The sequence below is a fragment of the Chelonoidis abingdonii genome, chromosome 4 (genome assembly GCF_003597395.2).
Source record: "Chelonoidis abingdonii isolate Lonesome George chromosome 4, CheloAbing_2.0, whole genome shotgun sequence".
Lineage (NCBI taxonomy): Eukaryota > Metazoa > Chordata > Testudines > Testudinidae > Chelonoidis > Chelonoidis abingdonii.
The window spans coordinates 45369272-45385486 of record NC_133772.1 but is presented as its reverse complement, the minus strand read 5'-3'; positions in this window follow the sequence as shown (position 1 = coordinate 45385486).

Sequence of the window (16215 nt, the reverse complement as noted above, 5' to 3'; positions counted from 1 at the left end):
CAATAATGTATGGCCCACTTATATAACCATTTATACATTCCTGGGACAAGACACTGCTCCCAGTTTCCCCAGCTCATATCCAGAGAAACCCTACTGATTTCAGTGCATGGCTGTGTACAGCAGTTTTATGCACCGATGGAGCTGGGCTTGTTTTTCATACTCAAGCCAGGGATGGTGATGGTTATGAGGCACTGGCCTATATTTCTGAAATGGTTTATTCATTTGAGAGGCAGCCATGCAAGCAGGAAGAGCTGAGCGATACTGACTTTGCACACGTTCCACTGCCTGCATCTCCACATATGTACTGGCTTGGGGAACGGTGCCCGAATCCGTGGAATAGAGGCCATCACAGACACAGCCTCTTCCACTCCCTCCCCCCCTTCACATTTCTATTTCAGCTTTTCAAACAGCAGTCGTGGGGGTGCACGGCAGCAATTAGCAATGTCAATGGGACATGTGCCAGCCAGCTTCAAAGGGCCTCCAGGGAGGTTACATGTTTTCAGTGGCTTTAGAAGCTGGGTTCACCAAGCAGCCTTTTGCCACCCACAGACAACTCAGAATCAGGTCAATGTAAGCAGGCTGGGAGGACCTCTGGCCTGACCCCATCATTCTGCTGGAGGTCATGGGAAGACACCAGATGTGCAGCTAGGCATGTCAATCTCAGTGGCACAAGATCTGGGCATGCTATAGATATGCATTCCTCACACAGAGATCTCTTACAAGCATTGGTATCTGATGGGGATACTGCTCGTTGCAATACACTTGTGTACAACAGCTAATGTCCTAAGTGGTCACACTACTCATGCGGCTAAGTGAGGGGTCATTTCATGCACTGTGGAAGTAGGTGGCACGTTGTGCTTGAGCCTTGTGCGCAGGTACAGGTCACAGAAAGCAAATAGAAACACACAGAATCCATCACATAGATTTGCTTACGTCCCAGATGGACTCTTCGGACCCTTTATTATCGACTCTTGTCTGATACTAAATGGTACAAACTCTGTCCCCCCCAGACATACAAAATTAAAGGTTTATTCTCTTGCCTTTAGCTGCCGAGAGATCTCCCCCATCCCTCCCAGCTCTGACTCAGCACTTGACTCAGAAAACTGGCTCCTCCTATCATGTCAAACCACTTCACTTCCTCCCAAGAGATGCTGCTTCCCAAAGCGATCATTTGGTGCAGAGAGGAAACACTCTGTCAAATCAGCTGCATGTGCGTGAGAGACAGACAGACAAACACACACATTACAGAGATAGTGCTGCGGCTTCATACAAAGGCCGTGCTGCTTTTTAACCAGCCATCATCAAGCGGTTCAGTTCTATTCTCATTTTCTCTCTTATCATATTTGAAGTAGGGTGATCAGATAGCAAGAGTGAAAAATCAGGATGAAGGTGGGAGGTAATAGGCACCTATATAAGAAAAAGCCCCAAATATCATGAGTGTCCCCATAAAATCAGGACATCTGGTCACCCTACATTTGAAGTAATAAGTAGCTGCTCATCAGGCATCAGTGTGTTTCTTAGAGTCTGATACCATATTAGGTACACAAGACACTTATTGTGATATCTAACCAAGAGCTGGATATCCCTGCGCACAGTCACAGTCCTGTATAACTTAAGAATCTCAGATACTGTTGCTAGACACAGTGGACAAATCATTGGCACTGAATATATTTTGATTATAGATGGACCAGACACAAAAATCTGGATCCAAACTCCCACAAACAGTGCTGGTTGGCCCATTCCTGCTTTCCGTTCCTGTAATGCAGTAAGTTACTTCTTAGACTTGCTACTACGGCAGCTTCAGGTGGTCACTGAGCAGCCACAAATTAACAATTCTTTCAGATGAATAGACTGGACAAATATTTCGCATCATTTTCACATGAAGCTTTTTCAGCTCATTAGCTTAACAACAGCTCCTTATACGAGTGGAGAGCCCACTTCAGCAAACACTGTTCAAAAGACATTTGCTCTGCACCAGACCCGGATGGACAGGATAATACAACAGCCCCAAAGAGCTTTTCAAAAACAGCCTCCCATGGCACACACTGCAAATCACACTCCTATAACTTTGCGCACTTATTTGTGTCTGTGGTTTCATTGCAAACCGGTTCCATTTTGTGCCAGGTACCTTTTTCTACCATTGATTTCAATGGGTGCAGGATCATGACCCAGGTGGGAAATGTGGTGCTTAACTACCCTGTTTCAATGCACCCATTAATTATTAACTCATTAGCTATTTCCATGTAAGCACTTCAGGAAACACAAAGCGGTCAAATAATTTGACTTCACTTAGTATTTGTTAAGCTGATATTTCCATCCACCTGTGATCATAACATGTTATTCACAACCAGGAAATGGCCTTGGTGCAAAGTTCAAAACCAATTAAACCTCTAGCATTTGATCCAATGGGCTTTGTAACAAGTCATTAATGACCTTTCTCCTCAAGGTACAATTTAAAATATTTCAAGGATTAGGGGCATTGCATGAGAGTTTGGGCAGGACATTTACGTTTTCTGTAAAATAAACATTTTAAAGCCACTTCTCCAAAAACAAAGTAAATCAAATTCTAAAAAACACACCCTTACAAAAATATATTTATGTATAGGCATTTCCATTGTGCACACCACCACAGTATCCCCACACCAACAACCTACCTTCACATGTTAATGTTTGGATTTATTTTGAAATTCACAGCTCAGTATGATGGCCAAGATTTTCAAGTGTGATTAGTAATGTGGGGAGACAGCAAATTTGAGGCAACCGATATCTTAATGGGACTTGATTTTCAGAGTCCGCTGAGCATCTGCCCTCTCAGAATCAGACAAAGGTATCTCAAGTTGGGCACTCAAAAGTGAAGACTGAGTCACTTTTGAAAATCTTGACTGAAAATACTCTCCCTTTTCCTTAACCGTGATGAAATAAGCAGCATAACTGTAATAGTGAAGCAGGTAGAGTGATCATGTGATCACTTTGGGATCCGAATTCTCCTCTTTTAAGTCCGACAATAAGGTGCTGTCCTGAGTCATGTGCAAAACTCTCCTTGGGCCAGATTCATCCGTGGTATAATGCCAAATTGACTTGAGGAGTCAGACCAGGGATTAATTTCTCATTAAGGTCAATTAATGAGAATTTTGCGTAAGTAACTTCTGCAGGATTAGATCTTTAATACTACTCTATTTTATTTCTTTTTAAGCTGAACTAGATGTGAAATGTCACAGATGCATGTACTGTATTTTGTACAGTCCCTGAACCCATCAAAAGTGTACATTAGCAACAATTAACCTGTTTGCAAGCAGGCTGAAGCAAAGCCATAGAAATCTGAAAGTCTCATTTCTAGTGGCCACTGATGGAGTTGCAAGCCATAGTAATTTACAAGGATCTTAATGCAGTGGTGCCCAAAAGTCTCACAGACACCCTTACCAGTAATGGAGTCTGTCCATTCCTCCCTCCATTACTGCACAGTTGGCTCAGGAGAGGAGCTTGGGCTGACAGCAGAGCTAGGGGCAGAACTGGGGATGTGGGGAGGAGCTGGGGCTAGAGTGGAGCTGGCCTGAGCGGCAAAGCAGAGCTGTGGCTGGGGGTGGAGGTGGAGCAGAGGCTGGGCTGGGAGGTGCTCCCTCTTTGCTCCTGTAGGGACTGGCACAGGCCCTGCTGCACATGTCTTGTCTCCTCTCTTTCTCCCCTGAACGTTCCTCTGCACCCCAAACTGTGGGGCCTTAACACCCATTTCAAAATAAGACACATTAATTATTTGTAAACTTCCAAGAAATTCCACTTAAAATTGTGCAGAGTCAAAAAGCTTAGTCCAAAATTAGACATTAAACTGCTTTTAAGTTGGTGAGAAATATAGATCAAGATTTTTCAAATCTATTTTGGTTTTTTAATTTGACTTTTTTTTGACCTACCTAATAACTAAATATTGTGCACTCGTGCTGCTTCCCCTGCAACACTTAACTAGCAAGCAACATTTCAGTAATGTTTTGGGCCATCGGCCTGCAAGACACAACCTGTCACAGCCACTGAGTACAGACCTTGCCACATACATCCAAGCAGTAGCCGAAACCCACGCCATAAGGTGCCATTGTTAAAGCTTATCACATAGCCTGATTCCTCGAGGAAACACAAAGGTTTTCTCCTCTTCATTTTCATTACTGTTTCAGTGCTACCATCTCATGCAATAGTCGTTTTTGTCTTAAAGCTCCAGCTTCTTGACTCAAGTGAACATGTAAGGAACTCAGCTTTCATTTGAAGAAGCATTTCTAGCCTTCATGGTGCTGGCGAAAAGCTTGACAACGTGAACTAAGTGCTTGCTACAGGTTCAGAAACCAGATATGCAAATAAAATGATCCCGAATGTTTTTATTATTTTTAAGTCACTCATGATTTTGAAGCTAATCTCATGATTTTTTGCACAGGACTCCTGATTTTTGAATGCTCATGGCATACGATGCTTGTTCACACATATGCTGCTATCTCCTGGCTTCTCCAGGCAGCACTTTTTTCAGTCTGGTTCAATTCAATACCTAATTGCAGCTCTCCAGAGCAGTTACACGGTCCTTCCCCATGCCAAAGTATATTGCAAAGAGGTATCATGCAGCAGAGCCACAAAAATTACAATACAATAGATGCGATCAAGTAATACCGTAACAGTAACTTACTACTGACAGACAGCTTGACCTTGATGTAGTATAATCAAAGGTGTCAATGGAACCCCAAAGAGAGGATGCATCAGTGCTGCTGTTTGAGCTTGATCTTCTCAAAGGGCTTTCAAATGAGGATGGTCCCAGCATTAATGTATGCCCTGGCCCCCCACACTATCTGCAGGCACGCGTACACCTCAACCAGTGCAGCACTCAGGGGCAATCAGAGGAGGGTCAGGAGTGCCCTTTGGCCTGGGCCTCAAGCTTGAAGGGGGCCTAAAATTTAGACACGTGTTAAATTTTTTGGCATTTGATAAGTTTTGCAATTTGTTTTTATGCGCATCCCCATCAGACCATAATGTGACACACACTCAGCTTAGAGCTGCAAATTTAAGCAAATAAGATGTGATTTGGTATAAGAATTTTTTTTGTTAACTGATATAGATTTTGTCATATTAAAGAGTTTAAAATGTTCATAAATATTAATAAAAATATATCGGTTCTGATGGCACAAGATTAGACCGTGATGAATGTGTCCTCTCAGATCAGCTGATTATATAAACAAACCACTAATGACTGGTGCTGGATCAAGTGCATGTTGAAAGGTAGAGAATTGTTAAATTTTAGTCTCTTTATGGTTTTATGTCTAGTTGACTAAGGAATTATTTGTGTGTGAGAATTCCTCATTATTACCCTCATATGGTAGCTAAAAGAGGTGACTGGTTGGTTGGTTGAGCCCTAGCTTGGTACCTTGGCCATCATCATAGGCTTTCTTCTCAAAAGATCTGTGACAAGTTCCTCCTCCTCAAATGAATATCTCCTTGAACTCTAAATTGGATTGCAAGCCAAAGGAATTCCTTCGACAAATACTCGCACTTGGACTCTCTGGGGTGTTTCTTAATATCACAATTGCATTGCATATTTCTGTCAGTTTGCCTGCATCAGTGGCTTCAGGTGAACGCACCTTCAATGTGTTGAAGCAGGTAAAGAACTATCACCATTCCACTATGGGATAAGAGTGTTTTAATGGGCTTGCCATGCTTAATATCAAATGTGGCACTGCACGAAAGCTAGCTTTTCCTCCGTAACTAGTGCATTTGCACAGAAAGGCTAGAAAAGCATTTGTTAAATAAAAAAAAAAAATGTTCAAATTATGTCTCACTCTTTTTTTGGTGCCTTATTTTGTTTTCATGTGTTGTCATTTTTTATTTTTATTATAGCTAGGCAGGGCCGGTGCAACCATTTAGGCAGACTAGGCAGTTGCCTAGGGTGCTGAGATTTGGGGGCGCCAAAAAGCACCCCCCAATTTTTTTTTAAATGGTTGAGCAGCCCTGCTGCTAGAACAGAGAGGGAGTCTGAGCTGCCGACAACAGCCGGCAGCCCAGGGTGTCCCCTGGGTCAGGGCGCCCCCTGGGTCAGGGCACTGCTGCGGCAGCGGACAGCCAGGGTGTCCTGGCCCAGGGAAACGCCGGGCTTGCCGGTGCTCACGTGAGTGTTGTGCTCTTGACCCTGGGTTCAGGGCGACCGCCGTATGGCAAGCCGGCAGCAGGGAGTGTCCCCTGGGTCAGGGTGCCGCCGGAGGGGGCGGCAGGAAGCTCCCATGGAGCTGCCGCAGTGGTGCCTGCGGGCGGTCCGCTGGTCCGCGGCTCAGATGGAGCTGCTGCAGTCGTGCCTGCGGACGGTCGGCTGCTCGCGTGGCTCCAGTGGACTGCCTGCAGGCACACCGGACCCTCCGCAGGCACCACTGCAGCAGCTCCACCGGAGCTGCAGGACCAGCGTGCAGGGCGGCAAAATTGCCGTCCGCCTAGGGCACTCAAAACCCTAGCGCCGGTCTTGTAGCTAGGGACCTCAAAAACTGGAAGTGGCCCAGGCTCCTCTGGACCTCTGAGAGGGCTTGGCAGCACCCCAGCACTAGAATTGCACAGTACCTTAAGTGTTGCATTTGGGGCCGATCCTTCCTACCTAGCAACTTACTATGGCTGCCTAATGTGTGTTCACTTCCACCCTTTGTGCGTTCAGGAGAGTAGAGGATCTTGTGACCTTCTGAATAGTGCTGCTGTGTAGTATCAAACATGTAAACATGCTTTAATGCCATGGGCCCTGCACATATTTATTCACTGTTTAAAGTTCAGGCCTGTATCTGCCAATGTTCACATGCTCCCTTTGGAGGAGAATAATTCCTGCTTTTCCTTAACATTCACCTGGCTGCAGAAAAGCTCACGGTCTACACCAGTGGTCCCCAACATTTCTGTTGCAATAGCATATTCATATTCCCAGAAGAGTGTGGCAAGCACCGGACAACCAGCCACCAAAATGCTGCTGCGAACCAGCGTCATCCAGAAGCGTTCCGGCCGAGAAGCAGCAGCATGTCAGCGTTGCTGCTTCTCGGTGGCGGGTTGACCGGCTCCCTTGTCAGTAGGCGAGTGCACATAAATGCCCTGGCGGGCACCGTGGCACCCACAGGCACCGCATTGGGGACCACTGGTCTACACTGTCAGCAAACAGAAACACTGGAAATAATCGCTAAATAATATGCAGCATGCTCCACTGCAACTGTGCCTGGCTAGATCCAAGCAAAGCATCCATAGTACAGCACAAAAGCAGGCAACACACCTGTGGTTTGGAGCTTCTTTACAAAACCAACATACAAGTCCAGGCTAAAATAAGAGGGAGCTTAGGCCAAGATCTGGAGCTAAGGGAAGGATTTGTGGTTTCAGGTGGAAGCTACAGGAATCTCACTAGCATGGCCTGGCACAGCCTGGAAGGTCTGGCTTTGAGTGTCATGGTTTAGCCCTGAAATGCAAACTCTGGTAAAATGGAAACAAACAAAAAAAGTGCATGCATGCGCTACCCCTGCAAGACCTCTTGCCAAGTCTCAGCTCTGGTGATGCACCCTGTGAAAGCTCTATCAAACAAGACCTTGGTGCAATAAACACTTCACATTTCAAACTAAAGGAGAGTTTGGGCTGCAGGATTTGGATCCAGATACTAAACAGCCAAAAGCTCAGATACCTTTGACATGGAGCACTGACTCAAACCCTGAGATCAGAGGCCATTTGCAAAGAGCCTATCCAGATTTGGATTCAGAGTTCCCCTGAAGCTTGGGGCTCTCAGATCAGAAATTCTGGTTCTGTTTCAAGACCATTTGTAACCAACTCCACTCAGTACACAGGTTTGCTAGGAACTCAGGCTGCCAGAGGAACCCTACATCCTTTTTGCAAACTGAAGCAAAGCAAAGGTAGGTTAATGATGGTGTTTGTGGACATGCTGGCTCTCATTCGTGACGGTCTCCACAATATTCAGGCAGGCTCATCTCTGACGCACTTCCATTTTCACAGCCTCTGCCCAAATAACCGAGTACAGTGAGGCTGAAGATGGCATTGCTGGGTACAGGACCAGAATGTGCATGTTCTACTGTGTAACCAGTTTAACTACTACAGGACATCAGGATCTGGGCTCAGCCAGATGAAGTCAGGAGGTTGTACACACCCTGCTCAATGCACAGACACATTGTTCAGCAAATTTGTCATTTGTTCTGGGTTAAAGAAAAATCCCTGTTAGTTAAAAGGCACACACAAACCACCACCAATGCAGCTCATGAGTCATGCTCAGACAGCAATATGTTAAATAAACCCATTTCACTTCAAGCTTCCTTCACTCCTGTTTAGTCACATGATCCAGGAGACAAGACCCACACATTTCCCTGTGTGGAAATATCTAACCAGCATGGATTTCAGGAGCCGAGCAGAGATGGCGGGGGGCAAGTTTGATGCATCTCACTGTAATATCTGGAGCATGTGCAAAGTGAGTGTGCTTTCACATTTGCTCTGGTATACTTCATTTATATGTTTTTAAAAAAAAGAAAAAAGCATCCTACATCAGATCTGAATAGGAAGCTTTATAAAGGCTCTCTACCTGTACTGACACAGAGAGAAAGTTTAATATGACAAGCTGAAATTCATCCCTAGTTCTGGAAACAATCAAAAGCTCGAATAACGTGAAAACAGATCAATATGAACTGCTGGCTCTGTTTTAAATATAAATATTTCTTGTGCTATTGTCCACCCAGTTGGCAAGCCAAGATTTAATTCCTAGACAACAAATCTCATCTGAAATATTTTTGTAAAGGTAGACACAGGGCTGCCCAGAGGATTCAGGGGGCCTGGGGCAAAGCAATTTCGGGGGCCCCTTCCATAAAAAACTTGCAATATTTTAGAATACTATATTCTCGTGGGGGCCCCTGTGGGGCCTGGGGCAAATTGCCCCACTTGCCCCCCTCTCCCCCTGGGTAGACATGGGCTTTCTGTTTTACAAAGGGAAAGTCCCCAAGCAGAGAGTGGTTCACAAGGGCTAGTCTGAGTAAAGAATCCATTACACAGACTTGTTGGTCCTAGGATTCCCTCTATTGAATTGTGTTTGGTAGCCTCGTGTTTCTATCACAATAGAATTATTTGCCATGACATACAGAGCTATCCTAGTGCAAAAGATATGCTTTTTCTGACCTTCCAAGCGGTTATTTTTGACTTCTCTTATATGCCCAAGATCCCTTACACAGGTCACACACTGAATTAACTGACCTTTAAAAAACCTTTGCCTGATGGGTCTGAAACACAGCAGATGATTCATTATTCTCCCTTTTAAAATATGTCCTTCTCGCATTCAAATCCTGCAGACACCAAAGCCATGTGCATGAATATTTTATAGGTTGAATATTATAGATAAAATGTCAACAGGCAAACAGCAGATTGCCTATGCAGATACATTTACTGCAGTACAGATAAGCAGCAGCAGCAAAGATAAGTAAGCAAGGGCCCACCCAATGGTAAGCACTGGCTCAGAGGTGTGGAGTGCTCTCAGCTTTCAATACTCTGCACCTCACAGGATCAAGTCCACTACAACACTTAGTCATAAAGGCTTTAAAGGAAAATAGATTTGTGCATTTGATGTACTTCCCTCATCATAATCATGCACAACTAATTAGAAACAATGCAAGAACTGGTGGACCAATGTCAACCAAATATATGGACCCAGGCCCAGAATTAAACAATTGAAAATAACAACATACACCTTACCCACATGCGCCTGAATAGGGAAATAGGCTTTACATTGTATTCTGATGGCCAGAGACCTGGGCTCTATTTACCTAATGGCTGGAGCGAATTCTGGAGTCAATACACTCTCCTTACCTCAGTTTGCAGGGACTAAGTGTAAGGAGATCAGTTGATCCAGCTGCCACATTTGTAGGAGGGAAGGAAGGTGACTAGTCAGAGATGACTAGATGTCCAGGAGCCAAGGCAAGGGACTTTACAGATCAAAGACAAAATCCTGACAGTTTATTTTACATCTGAGTCCCACTGAGGATCCACAACAATATGGCACTAAATTGTGTCTGTAACTCTCCTTCCTTCTAACATAAAAACAATACATATTAAAAGCTTTTAATAGAACATTTAATGAATCGAATGCACCAGCGTACACAAAGGGGGCCCAAAAGACAGAAAACAGTGACCAAATCAGGGTAAAGATGTTCAGAAACAGAAATACTGCATCAATTAGCAAAGAACATTCCTAGCACACATGCATAAGGTAAAAACATTCCAAAGACAGAGCTTCCACAAGGCCAGACCATACTCCACAGCATGGAGCAGCAGTACCAGCCAATCAGGGTATTGCTAATTTATTTTGTTTTTGAACAATCGCACTTATATCTATTTTAAAATATATTTGCATTCTTGGCATTGCCACACCTTGGTTGTTAGTACAAGCACCAGCCAGCTGCTTAGTACATATGGATGTGGTGAACTGTATGTAAAACTGAGAGAAAATGAACAAATGTAAAGAAAACAAGTTGTATAGATCCTGATCCTGCCTGGGAGCGAGTGCTCACATTTCGAGCCAAGACAATGGGAGTAGAGGGTGCTCAGTTCCATTAAGGAGGTACATCCCAGGATCAGGTCCTAAAATAAAGAAATCTAAAATCCTGTCGAAGGTAAGATTTCCCTTGAGTAACAGTCACACTCATGTTATTAAGCAAAATTTATCAGGTTTTGCAAAGCAACATGGCTACATTGAACTTGTTCAGTGTGATCTGGATAAAGGCACAGGGGACTGGGATTCAATGACCTCTGAGTTCTAGTACTAGATGTACCACTGACCCACTGTATATCCCTGGGGAAGCAGCAACTGTTCTGTGCCTCAGTTTCCCCATCAAAAAACTGAGGACAACAATCATACTTAATTACCTAGAAGGGTAGGGTCAGGGGGTTAGTTAATATTGTGAAATGCCTTGAAGAATGTAAGGCATTATATAAGTGTAACCTTGGGCAAGACATTTTGCCTCACTGTGCATCTGTTTCCCTCTCAGCCATTGTCTTATTGAGATTTTAATCTCTTTGAAGTAGTCTCTCTTTTACTACATATTTGTACAGTGCCTAGCACTGTGCCACCTTGATTTCAGCTGGGGCTTCTAGACACTACAATAAATAAAAAATGGCAGGTACTAAGTATCAGTATCCTAGTACCTGTGATGCAAGCTCAAGCTAGTTAGTACCTGTCACCCGCTTACAGTTTGTTACTGATTTCAGCAGTGCTGCATGATGAGCCTGAACCGACAGACGGTGTCAGAGAAAACAATCAGTCATGCCTCACCCCAAGCTCCCTGCTCTGGCCAGTGCTGTTTTCCTCATTTGAAGACTTCCATCAGGTTAAATGATGAGATTGTACACACTCCTGACACGACCTCTTGATTTTAGGGGGGAGGGATAGCTCAGTGGTTTGAGCATTGGCCTGCTAAACTCAGGGTTGTGAGTTCAATCCTTGAGGGGGCCCCATTTGGGGATTGATCCTGCTTTGAGCAGGGGGTTGGACTAGATGATCTTCTGAGGTCCCTTCCAACCTTAATAATCTATGATTCTATGATATCCAGAGCCCTACAGGCAGATCTGTGCCTCATCCCAATGAAAAGTATGGGAAAAGGGCTGTAAAAAAAAAAAAGCCCCTTTGTTGAGATGGATCAAAACCACCCACCCCTACACCTGAGCTGCCTGCCCCACACTCTGGGCAAAACTGGCAGGGAATCCACATCTGAACTCTGTGGCTAACCTCTAGATTTACAATGGGCAGAACCAGATCTCTAACTCCCAGCCCCTGCCTCCCCCAGACCATTGGGAGAGTTCAGACCCCATGGCCTGCCCACCTCAAGCATATACTGATAGTTCATATCATACACTTGCTGATTAACTTAAAGCCAGTGTGTCTCTGTGTAGAATAGCACAAAACCTCATATCTAATTATTTACATAAAGCAACACTAGGTAGATGCAGTAGAAAGCGAAGGTGGCTTGACCAGTAAGCAGAAGGCTTTCTTACTATCTCCTTGTCTGGCTGGTTCTTACTCAAAGGCAGCAGAGCTGTTGAAGGGACAGGGAAACCCTTCCCTTGAAGATGGCTCCATTTTGACACTAGGCACCTTTTTTTATTTTTTGCCAAGAATATATGCACTATGATTGATATTTAGCTGCCTTTTTTTCGTTAGTTCTTTAGGGCAGGGACTGCCTGTGTCCACACAGACCCTAGCATAATGGGGTCCTTGTCCACGTTTAGGATCCCTATACACTAACCATCCAAATAAATAGTAAGTAGCCTTTGCATACTGTTTCTCCAGAGCAGAGTCTTTAACTATGCCTTAAAAAGGTTCTGTTACCTGATGAAGAACCAGCGAACCTACTTCTTCCAGCTTGATGTTGAAAGAGCCCGGCTCTGTGAAACAATCAGCCACTCTCTGACCATTACTGCTATTAGGGCTGAGCCAGCCCAGCTGCAGCACTTTTAAAGCAGCTCAGGTGTGGCACTGAGCTCTGAAAATGAGGCCAGGATAACACCGGCACTACAATGATTTAGGGTCTGTAACGATATCTGTGATAAAGAGAACACTTTGATCAGGTATGAATACAAGCTATGGAGAAGTTACTTAATAGCTCTGACTAGCTTGTCTCCCATTTATTTTTGTATGTGACTTAGCCATCTGTCCGGTGTCATGAAAAAGGGGTTATACAATGATCTTCACTATTTTTTAAATGCTGATTTCTAGGTGATTGTTGCCACTGGCACTAACATTATGCACAACAGAGAACAAGTATTCGTGCCTTTGCATGGCCTAAATGGATTATTAATCTTTTTCCAGGATGCAGTGCACTGTCTCCCACCATAGCTTGTAGGCATGTGAAATGCCCCCAAAGGCATCCTGGGGAGATGAAAACTAACAGTTGCTAAATGTGATTAAGAATATTAAAATAAAGGAAATAGGTTTCTTTCCTCCCTGTGGAGTATAGGGAGGCTTGGCAGAAATCAATTTTTATTTTTTAAATAATTTTGTTGGATAGGATGACCAGACATCCTTTTTTTAAAGGGACAGTCCCCTATTTAAGCCCTCCTGCAGGTGTCCCAGCTTTTTCTTTAAAACCAGCAAATTGTCCCATATTTTCTATCTATCTCCCCTGCATCAGTACTGGTGGGTCCTGCTGCTGGCTGGAACCCTGCTCGTCAGCCACCTGCCCACCTGCAGTGAGGTGCAAGGCTGGTTGTGGGGCAAAGCTGCAGCCACTCCCCCTGCTGGTCTGTCAGTGCAGTTCCCACTGCATGCCAGCTCTTGGCCAGCAGGGCCTTACCCCAGCATCCCGTTTCTGGCCAGCAGTGGCTGCATGCTGTGATGGCTGGTGAGTGTGGGCAGGTGGCAGCCAGTTATGTGTCACCTCTGATGCCCACCCATTGGCCCTTTATGTGCTCCCCTTCTCACTGTCCTCTCCCTTCTTTGTCCCTTCACCCCTCCCAAATCACCCTGCTCCTCCATATCCCCACCAGTGGGGCAAGTCCGGCTCCCAGCGCTGTGCGGAGAACCAGACCCTGGTCTGACCGGTCAGCTAGCTGGCTCCTTCCTTTCCCCTGCTTCTGGCTGAGCTGGTGCCCCTGGAAAGCTTAAGACCCTCCAGGCCAGGGCACTGGCCCAGGGGAGCTGAGCCCTGCATGTGCCAAAGCCCCACACAGCACTGGCACAGGGTAGCCTCTCTGCCCCTCAGCTAAGCTCTGAAGTGGTGGAGGAAGCAATTTCCAGTTTGTTTGTGCCCTGATCCTGCAGGATCCACAGCACCCTCTTCACCTGCTCTGGGTCCTCCCCCCATCAGGGAGTGCGGGGCTGCTTCATTGCCTAGGCACCCTCCCCTGCTGAGTCACCTCTCTGGTCAGTTCATTGAAGCCCCTGCAGTCAGGTTCCCTGGGCCCTGGTACTCAGTGCATCCTTAGGGCTTAACCCCTTTGTCATAAACGGATAGCTAAGGGTTAATGTTTCTTTTACCTGTAAAGGGTTAACAAAGGGAACCAAACACCTGACCAGAGGACCAATCAGGAAACCGGATTTTTCAAAGTTCAGGGGAGGGAAATTTTGGGGCTTTGTCTTTGTCTGGCTCTCAGCTATGAGAGGAGATTTTCTTTCTTTCTATCTTCAAGCTTTCTAAATCTTCAGTTTCCAAGTTGTAAGTATCAAGCAGGTAGAAAAATAATAGGCTGTTATTATTTTTTTTTGTAATTTACGTGTGTGGAGTTTTGCTGGAATATGTTTAATTTTATCTACTTTTCTGAATGTACTGTTTATTCATATTTTTCTTTAAGCAATTGACTTTGTTATAATTGTCACCTTGATACCAGAAATATTTTTATTGTCTTTTTCTTTCTTTTTTTATATAAAGCTTTCTTTTAACCTGTTTGAGGTTTTCTCTGGTTAAGGCTAAGGAAAGAAGGGAGGCGGAAATGTTTTGTGTGTTAGCTTGACTAGGTTTGAATGTATAGCCTCAGGGGGAAGGTAAATTGCCCTCTCTGTTTTGCATTCAAGAGTTTAAGTACAGTATCGGCCCAGGATAACCCAGGGAGGGGGAGCTGGGGATGAGATAAAGAGGAGACAAGGGAGGAGGTGAGTTTTCCCTTTGGTGTGAGACTCAGGGCTTCTGAGTCTTGGGGTTCCCCAGAGAAGGTTTTGGGAGAGCAGAGAGGGAGTCAGGCCCTGGAAATTCTGGCTGGTGCAGCGAGATCAAATCTGAGACATGGGTAATTAAGTTAGAGGGGTTCATGCTAGTTGCACCCAGATTTCTCGGACCTTAAGGTGCAGATTTCGGAAAGCCTTATGATACCTTCCTACCCAAGCTGCACGATGGAGGTGGCTGGATTAGTCAGTGGCCAGCAGCACCTGGAGGTATTAGCTGCCTTTCGACACCTGTGCAGGCAAAATAACCCCAACTATACATTCATATGATGGGGCTAATTAGCTACAACAAATCAGGAAAAAGATCTTGGAGTCATCGTGGATAGTTCTCTGAAGATGTCACCGCAAGTGTGCAGAGGCAGGTTCAAAAAAAGCAACAAGGATTGATAGGAATCATTGAAAAGGGGATAGAGAATTAAAGACGAGAATCTTATTGGCCTTATATAAATCAGATGGTACGCCCACATTTTGAATACTGCATACAGATGTGATTGCCTCATCTCAAAAATAGATATAATGGCTAGAAAAGGTTCAGAGAAGGGCAACTAAAAAGATTAGGGGTTTGGAATGGGTTCCATATGAGGACAGAATTAAAAGAGGCTGGGATTTTTCAGCTTGGAAAAGAGCAGACTAAGGGGATATGAAGGTATATTTAAAAATTATGAGTGATGTGGGAAGTGATAAGGAAAAGTTATTTATTATCAATTTAACTAGGAGCCATCAAATGAAATTAATGGGCAGCAGATTTAAAATAAACAAAAAGAAGTTCTTCACCACAGCGCACAGTCAACTTAATGGCTCCTGCCTTGAGGAGATCGTGAAGGTAGGACTATACACCGTCTAAAAGAGAACTGGATAAATTCATTGGAGGTTAAGTCCATTATGACTATAGACGGACTAGGCGTAAGGAATGGTGTCCCTAGCCTCTGTTTGTCAGAGGGTGGAGATGGATGGCAGGAGAGAGATCACTTGATTGTTATCTGTTAGGTTCACTCCCTCTGGGGCACCTGGCATCGGCCACTGTCGGTAGACAGGGTACTGGACTAGATGGACCTTTGGTCTGCCCAGTAAGGCAGTTCTTATGTACTTTAGTAAGATTTCAAAATGTGTGGAAATTTCCAGAAATGAGAATTGCATCAGCTAAGCCCACCCAATGACAGTGCAATCCCTCCCCTCCCCCCGCCAAAAAAAAAATGTTAAGATTTCAGCCAGCACCTCATTCTAATAAGTAGCAAGAACTCTAGGTCTTTGTAATTGGCTCTGCCACGAGGCTATTTTAATGGATGGGAACAGATAAAGAGACTAAATTATTTGGGTGCATAGAAATCTCTTAGTGCAAGCGAAGAGGGGATCCATTTTTGAGCCTTTGGTTCTCTTTAGGTAGGACAAACCTTTGAAGGGGGAATATTGCAGATGACTGAAGAGCACAGGGGCATGTATAAACGTGATTATTTTATGCACGATACAATGTATTTCACCCTGCTACACATGTAACAGTTGCTAAAGGTCTTGCTCAGCCATACTTTATTATTTCTGGTTTTAGGAAC